The 7,327-nt window shown below is 36.6% G+C and overlaps 1 long non-coding RNA gene across 2 annotated transcripts; it reads right to left on the bottom strand.

Annotated features, from left to right (window-relative positions):
- Nucleotides 1-208: 208 nt before the first annotated feature.
- LOC140513348 (uncharacterized) lies at nt 209-6,835 on the bottom strand. 2 transcript variants are annotated; one of them, XR_011970146.1, is made up of 4 exons: nt 6,746-6,835; nt 6,518-6,616; nt 3,024-3,365; nt 209-507 (listed from the first exon to the last, which is right to left on the bottom strand). It is a non-coding gene; the product is annotated as an uncharacterized lncRNA (long non-coding RNA). The 2 variants fall into 2 exon arrangements; XR_011970147.1 differs by lacking the exon at nt 3,024-3,365.
- Nucleotides 6,836-7,327: the final 492 nt, after the last annotated feature.

The following is a 7,327-nucleotide window of genomic DNA, read 5'->3' as shown; positions in this document are numbered from 1 at the left end:
AAGTGTATCAAGTCCTATCTAGAAACTTCCTTATCCATGAAACATGCTAATATATGTATATATGCATATATATGTATACATTCATATATGCATATGCATATATGAATATGTATACATATGGATGAGATATATATCTTATATAATATATATATATTGAGATATCTTGACAAAGAAGGTAATGCATTCTAAAGAAGATCAAGGAATCCTATATGATTCTCAAAATGCATGTTCTCCTATCACACAACTATGTGTCTAATCTTAGAAACATGTTGTGGCAGAGATGGGAGTAAGCATCACTTAATTTCTCATGTTAGATGAGTTGCCCAAGGTCATGTTGTCAGTTAGTGACCAAACTGGTATTTGAACCAAAGCCTTCTAGTTTGAAGCAAAGATCAGAGTTCTTCCAGCTGCCCATACTCCTTCACTCACTAGTTTCCCTGTGTCTTCTCTCTTTATTTTTCTTGCTCCAACCTCTCTTTTCTCCATAAAGATTCCTAGAGTGTGTAGCTACATTGAAATATTAATCTAAATTAAAACACCTTTAAAGACATTTTTTCAGGTACATACATATTATTATATTATACTATAATATATAATAAATTATAATTATATACTACATTGCATATTATGTTATAGTGTGTTATACACATATAATACATTACAATATTGTATTATAATATACATATTAATTTTGAAAGTGCAACGTTGAAATGCAATGAAGTTCAGTAATTTCAGTCTAACACCACTGTGATTAGTTGGCAGTATTTTATTACCCTGAGGCAGCTATGTTCAGTGAAGACAAATGCTGATTTAAAAAAAAAATAGAGGAGCCTGGGTCCAGTCTCAGATTTTTACAATCAGTGACACTTTGAGAAAGACATTTAAGTATGTCTTCATTTCTCCTTTGCAAGATTAATGGAAGAGATGATCTAAGGTCAGTTTTAGTTCTAAATAAATGATGCCATGAATTCAGTTAAATATAATGAGAGCTTAATGAGATAATGGTGATGCTGGCCCAGAGGATGGATTTCAAAGCTTGGGGAGTCAGGGAGTAGGTCATTTCTATTCACTGATTTCTGATGTTAATCTAGGAGAGTACTACAATTCTAAAGGCAAAATACTAACAATGACAGGAAGGAAGAAATCCCCACAAGGAAAAAATCTTTTACTTGTTTTATTCTGAAAGAAATATAAAAGAGTTAACTTTGAAAATTGTTAAACAAAATGTAATTTTTATGTCATGTATATAGCAGTGTCAGAGCATCAATGAGAGGAAAAGGAGAAAATTAAAACAACAATAAAAGAAAAGAGAAATGGATGAAAAGGATAACGACAATAAAAGGAAGTTGTTTTAGGGAATTGGAATTAGGTATTAGCATTAATGCATTTTCTTCTGTACATGCCAGTCTCACTAGCACTGGCATTTTCTATGACAGAAATTTTGAATGTCCTTTAGCTTCCATTCACCTTATTTCCAGTAAATTTCTGGTTATTTTTCACAAGCATGCTTGAGAGATTCACAAATGATTGTCAACTGCTAACAATGCATGATCACCCCAGTAACTCTGGCTACACTGATCTGTCTCTTACACAGCACTGTTGGTGGATAGAGTGTATGACTGTGGGTCAACAGAGCCCAAGTTCAGATTTGTCACTGACACTTAGTTGCAGCATGACAATAAGTAAGTCTCTGAGCTTACTACAAAATAAGATTAGAATTCACGGACTATTTAACTCACAGGGTTTCTGAAATGTACAAAGGAAATAATGTATATCAAACAGTTTGCACAATTCAAGTTTGTTTTTTAATTACTAAGGTTGGTATAAGTTAATAAGTATAAAGACCTTGCAACTGATTTTTTTTTTTGTGATTATATTGAAGCTATTTATTTCTGCATCTGAAACATGAGGAATTCAGTGATGGTCTGTCTCTGTCACATCTCTGTCACAACATTTTTTTCTAAGAAAAAGTGTATAGTTTTATTATGGAACATATAAATGTTAATAAACTCATTTAGGATCCCTTGATTTTCTTTAGAGACAAGAAGTTTCTGGTCAAGATACCTTATTATCTTTTAGCACACTTCAGGGATAAGGAACTTTCTAGATAGGACTTGATATGCCCAGAGCCTCTCAGTCTGAAGTGACCTGCAGTTTCTCTATGATATTGAGGTTAACCTTGACCCAAAAGAAGTGAAGATGGCAGTGTGGTCAAGTGGTTGGATCCTTACACAACAGAAACTTTGCCTTCTCTAATAATAATAGTTTACATTTTCATAGTGCTTTTCAATTTGCAATGGACTTTATAATCATAGTTTAGTCCTTTTGGTGCTCGTAATAATTTTTTTGGGGGGGCGAGAGGAACCACGTGCATTATACTTATACTTAGCACAGTGCCTCAAGGACTTGGCGTTGCTTAGTGCATAATAGATACTTAATAAATTTTTATTAGTTTAATGATCTGCTTTTTTGACAAATGAGGTTCATAGAGGGAAAGCAACTTGTCCAAATGTCAGAGCAAAGCTTCATGTCCATATACCCAAACATTCTGATCTTTCCCAGCACATGACACTTCCTCACCTAGGCCAGTCCTAGGTCTTGCGCAGTATCCTCTCTAAAATTTGGTATGTCTGTCATTAACGTAGTTTTAAAATAAAAATCTGAGGGATGGAATGGAAGGAAAGAAGCAAAATGGCTGTGATGTCCTTCCCCTTTGGTCTCGGTGTACTATCTCACTATGCCTTTTTCCCTACCATGGATATCTTTGAATTATTCCTAGAAAATTCTGGAGCTACAAGCTTCTTGCCACACCAACAAGGCAGAGTGTCATTAATGGTCCCCAGGAGAGAGCAAACCCACATTGGCACTCTTCTTCAACCGGATACAACCTTGACCTCAAACCTTGTGCCTCACAACTGACAATATTGCCCTTTTAGAGAAAGGAGTTCAAGGTTAGAACATTGTCTGCACATTCTAAGTCCAGGCATGTAAATCAAATATAGAATTCTAACATATACACTTACGTTTTTGAAAATATTTTCCTTCAGTCCCTTGGTTCTTCTTTTTTTCTTTCTGATCAATGCCTCTTAATTTTCTTCTAAATACTTTTGCCTGATGTATTTCGTCACTGAAAACTATGCAATATTCTATTGATTTAATGGCCTTCAAATGAACTTCCCCTTAGTTCACCGTGCTACATTGTAAAGCTCTTGGGAGTAGCAACTTCAGCAGCAACACTGACTATGCTTTTTGTCATTTGCTTTTTATCAAGTAACTGCACGATCCTTATATTATGGAGATATATAGACTCCTCCTTTGGAGACTCATCCTGTAGTGGGAGTTATTAAGTTATGCAAAGTAATTTTCTAAGGGACAAAAATTATGTTTATTGTCAGTTTGTCTTAGTATTTTACTAGAAACAAAAAATTTGTAAACTTAGAATACTTATTATTATTCTGTTAACTCTTGATTTTCTGTCTTCCAGATAAATAATTACAGAGTCTAATGTTTAGAATCTAATAGAAAGATATTTATAGAGCTAGGAAAATTATTTTATATACTGACATCATTGGCTTTAGATCTAGAATGAAACTTAGAGTCTGTTATTGATTTAAACCTCCCTTATTGGATAAATAAGATACCTGAGATAAAGAGGAGTTAAATTTCTCTAGGACCACACAGATGGCAACCATCTGAAAGCAAACATTAACCCATTACAGGAATATATTTTGCAATATCCCACATAGATGGTCATTGAAGCAATTCTTAAATTTTTTCCAGTAACAGGGAAATCACTATTTACCTAGTCAATTTCTACCTTAGAACTGTTTTATTTGTATTTTTAAAAGTTATTCACCATAATAAATAAGAATTTATCCCTTTAAAATGTCACCTATTAGTTCTTCTTATGATCTTTATGACAGCAACACATCTTTCTCTTCAATTATAATCTTTTAAACAACACATCTTTCTCTTCTACATTGAAGTCTTTTAAATAGTTGATAACAACTACTATGAATCTCCCATCTCCAATTATTATTTTCTTCCTTAGGTGAAATATCTTAAACTCCTAAAATGATTCTCCATATCACATGTTATGATGACTAAAAGTAATTTGCCAGAAGGCAATGGAAAGATGCTGTTAATTTTACCTTTACAAAATCTCTGTTTCTTTCCTCTGACACTGCCACATCTCTGGTGCAAGCCCCTCATCACTTTACACCTGATTATGCCATAGCCTGCTACAGGATCTGCATATATCAATTCTGACTCAAATCTATCGTATATTTAGTCACAAAATGCGATTTTTTTTAAATTAAAGCACACATTCAACCATACCACTCCACTCTATTCAATAAACTCCAAGGGCTCCCTGTCACCCCTAGGATCAAATACTAAAATCCTATTTGACATTCAAAATTATTCAAAATCTAGGGATTTCCTACCTTTCCAGTCATCCTACACCTCTTCTCCATCTTTTACTCGGTTAAGCCTAAAAGCTGCTTTTTTCCCTCTGGGTTTACTGGCTGCATTTCTTGCTCACAGATCAAGCCTTAAACCCAATTCACTCTGGAGCTCATAGACTGGACAACAAGTTCCCACCCATCTAGCACTGAGTGAATATAATTACTAAATAGTAATTGCTTATCTTGTACCCAGGAAACCTGAGGGTCTTCCTCTCCCAGTTTGATGTTTTTTATTAAAGGGACCATCCCTTGAGTAACTACTTGAAGAAGACAATTCATTGAATGGGTGTTATTTTACTCAAAGTGAGAATGTGATAAGACCTTAGTCTGAAAGGGCCAGGGTTTCACACTGCATCCTGGGCCATCTCCAGCTCTCCTGATGAATATCAGGTCATTGGACCGAGATGACTCAGGAGAAGAAAGTAAGGTTGATGAGCTTTTACAACCCTCGCTCACTCAGATCAAAGTCATGTGTAAGTCATGTCATCATCTTGATGTGATGGTCCTCTTCAAGAACGAAGGACAAGCACAACAACAACTCAGTGAAGCAACACTGACCTGCTAGACATTCTTTGAACAAGAAACTCCATGTCTCAACTCTGTTTGCTTTCCCCAGCTGTACCTATACCTATAAGACTCCAAAATTAGCCCAAGTAGCAGAGAATTGATCCACACGTTGTTGCATCTCAGCTTCAGAGGTTGCGTTGAGTGCACAATCATCTGCAAACAGCAAATCATGCACCAACACTCCCTGACTTTGATCTTGGCTTATAGACTTTTCAAGCTGAAGAATTTACCATCAGTGTGGTAGCTGACCTTGATGACATTTTCATCTGCACTGAAAGCATTTGACAACATGACTGAAAACATCATGCTATTAAACATGGGAGCAAGCACACAGGCTTGTTTCACTCCATTGGTGACTGGGAAAGCATGAGAGTATTGTCCACTATCCATAACCCAGGCAAGCATGCCATCATGAAATTTATGTATAATATTGATGATCTTCTCTGGGCAACCAAATTTTGACATAATTTTCCATAAGCCTTTGACTAACAGTATCAAAAGCCTTGATCAGATCTACAAATGTGTACAGATCTCTATTCTATGCCAGGCATTTCTCCTGGAATTGTCAATCAACAGACACCATATCGACTAACAATTAACACCAAGAAAACACGAGAACTCCATTATCCACCACCACACCATCCATATGTGTAACCATCAGTGGAGAAGTTTTGAATACTGTGGATGAGTTTACTTATCTTGGTACATTCCAGGGATGTATACATTCATTATCAGGTGGAAGTATGCATTGCCAGAGCTAGTTTAGTGTTTGGGAGGCACCCAAGGAAAGTATGAGAGAGAAGAAATATTAGACTGACTACCAAATTGAAGGTCTACAGAGTCATTGTGCTGACCTCATTGTTGTTTGCTTGTGAAACCTGGACAGTATACCAGCGTAATGCCACGAAACTGAATAACTTACATTTGAATTGCCTTAGAAGGATTCTGAAGATCATCTGGCATGATAAATTATCAGGCACTGAGGTCTTTAGTCAAACTAAAGTGCCCAACATTCAAACTCTTCTTCAGAGAGTGCAGCTCTGCTGGTCTGGCCACGTTGTTCAAATGCAAAATATATGCTTGCTAAAAAAGACTTTTATGGAGAGCTCACCCAGCGCAAGTATTCACATGGTGGTCAGAAGTGATCTAGTGTCACTCTCAAAGTCTCTCTTAAGAACTTTGGAACTCATTGTGTGACATGTGAGACACTGGCACAGGACTACTTAGCATGACATATCCACATCAGAGAAAGTACTGTGCTCTATGAGCAAAGCAGAAACAAGATAGCTCAAAGGAAATACAAGATGCACAAATTTGGCATATTCACCCCAAATGTTCACACAGACTATTTATGCCAGACCTATGGTAAAGCATTCCAAATTTTGATTAGTCTGATCACCCATAGTCAGACATATTGAAACTGAATTCTACTCTAGTGATATCATTTTGGTCCTCTTTGAGTATGAAGCACAACCAACCCTTACCTGGAAAATTCTCCTCATCTCCACGTATTGCCTTCTGTAAAAGCAAGCACCCAGACATACACAGGAGGCCCTGCTGTACAGATTCCTAGGTCTGCATTTCTAAAAGGAAAGGTAACTTTAGAGGGGTCAACAATCACTTTTATCAATCACATCTTTCACTGTGAAAGTAATTTAAATGGAAAGATCTTTCTCATTAATTAATGGACCCATATAATCTGCTTAAATCACCTGGAAGCCTAAGTCATGTGTGGTAGGAGGAGATTACTGAAGAGGCGGAACAGGAAGGGTGGAGCAAAATGGGAGGAAGTGAGTGGGGTCAAGTCAGAGAGGAAAGAACACTGGTCAACTGACACAGGACAATTGACACAGTGTGACAGTTGACAGTTTAGAAGGCCCTGGCTGAGGGAGGGGAGGTTTGAGAAAGACTTTGTCCTCTGCTGCAATCATGTTTATTAACTTCTTGGTAAGCATGACGAATTTTGCTTTCTGGTTCTGGGATTTGGCTTTCTGATGTTTAAATAAATGTTTTTCTTCTGCCTTCTCCATGGATAGTCTTTTGTACTTGGTGATTGAGAACTACACTGGCATATTCATAGTCACCACTAGTGCTGTGAATATTGCCTTAGAGATATATTCACTTAGTTCAGAGGGAAAAGTCAGCACCTTGAACTTCAGAGAAAGTACAAAGGAACAAAGGTCAACCAACAAACAGGTCTTCCAAGTGTCTAACCATACATCACAGATCAACAGACAAATAAGAGAGAGACAGAGAGACAGAGAGAGAGAGGTGTTAGATGCAGAGCAAACACA

This window comes from Notamacropus eugenii, chromosome 7 (assembly GCF_028372415.1).
Source record: "Notamacropus eugenii isolate mMacEug1 chromosome 7, mMacEug1.pri_v2, whole genome shotgun sequence".
Classification (NCBI taxonomy): Eukaryota; Metazoa; Chordata; class Mammalia; order Diprotodontia; family Macropodidae; genus Notamacropus; species Notamacropus eugenii.
Note: the sequence above shows the minus strand (reverse complement) of the source record. Positions and strands in the feature narration are given on the sequence as shown.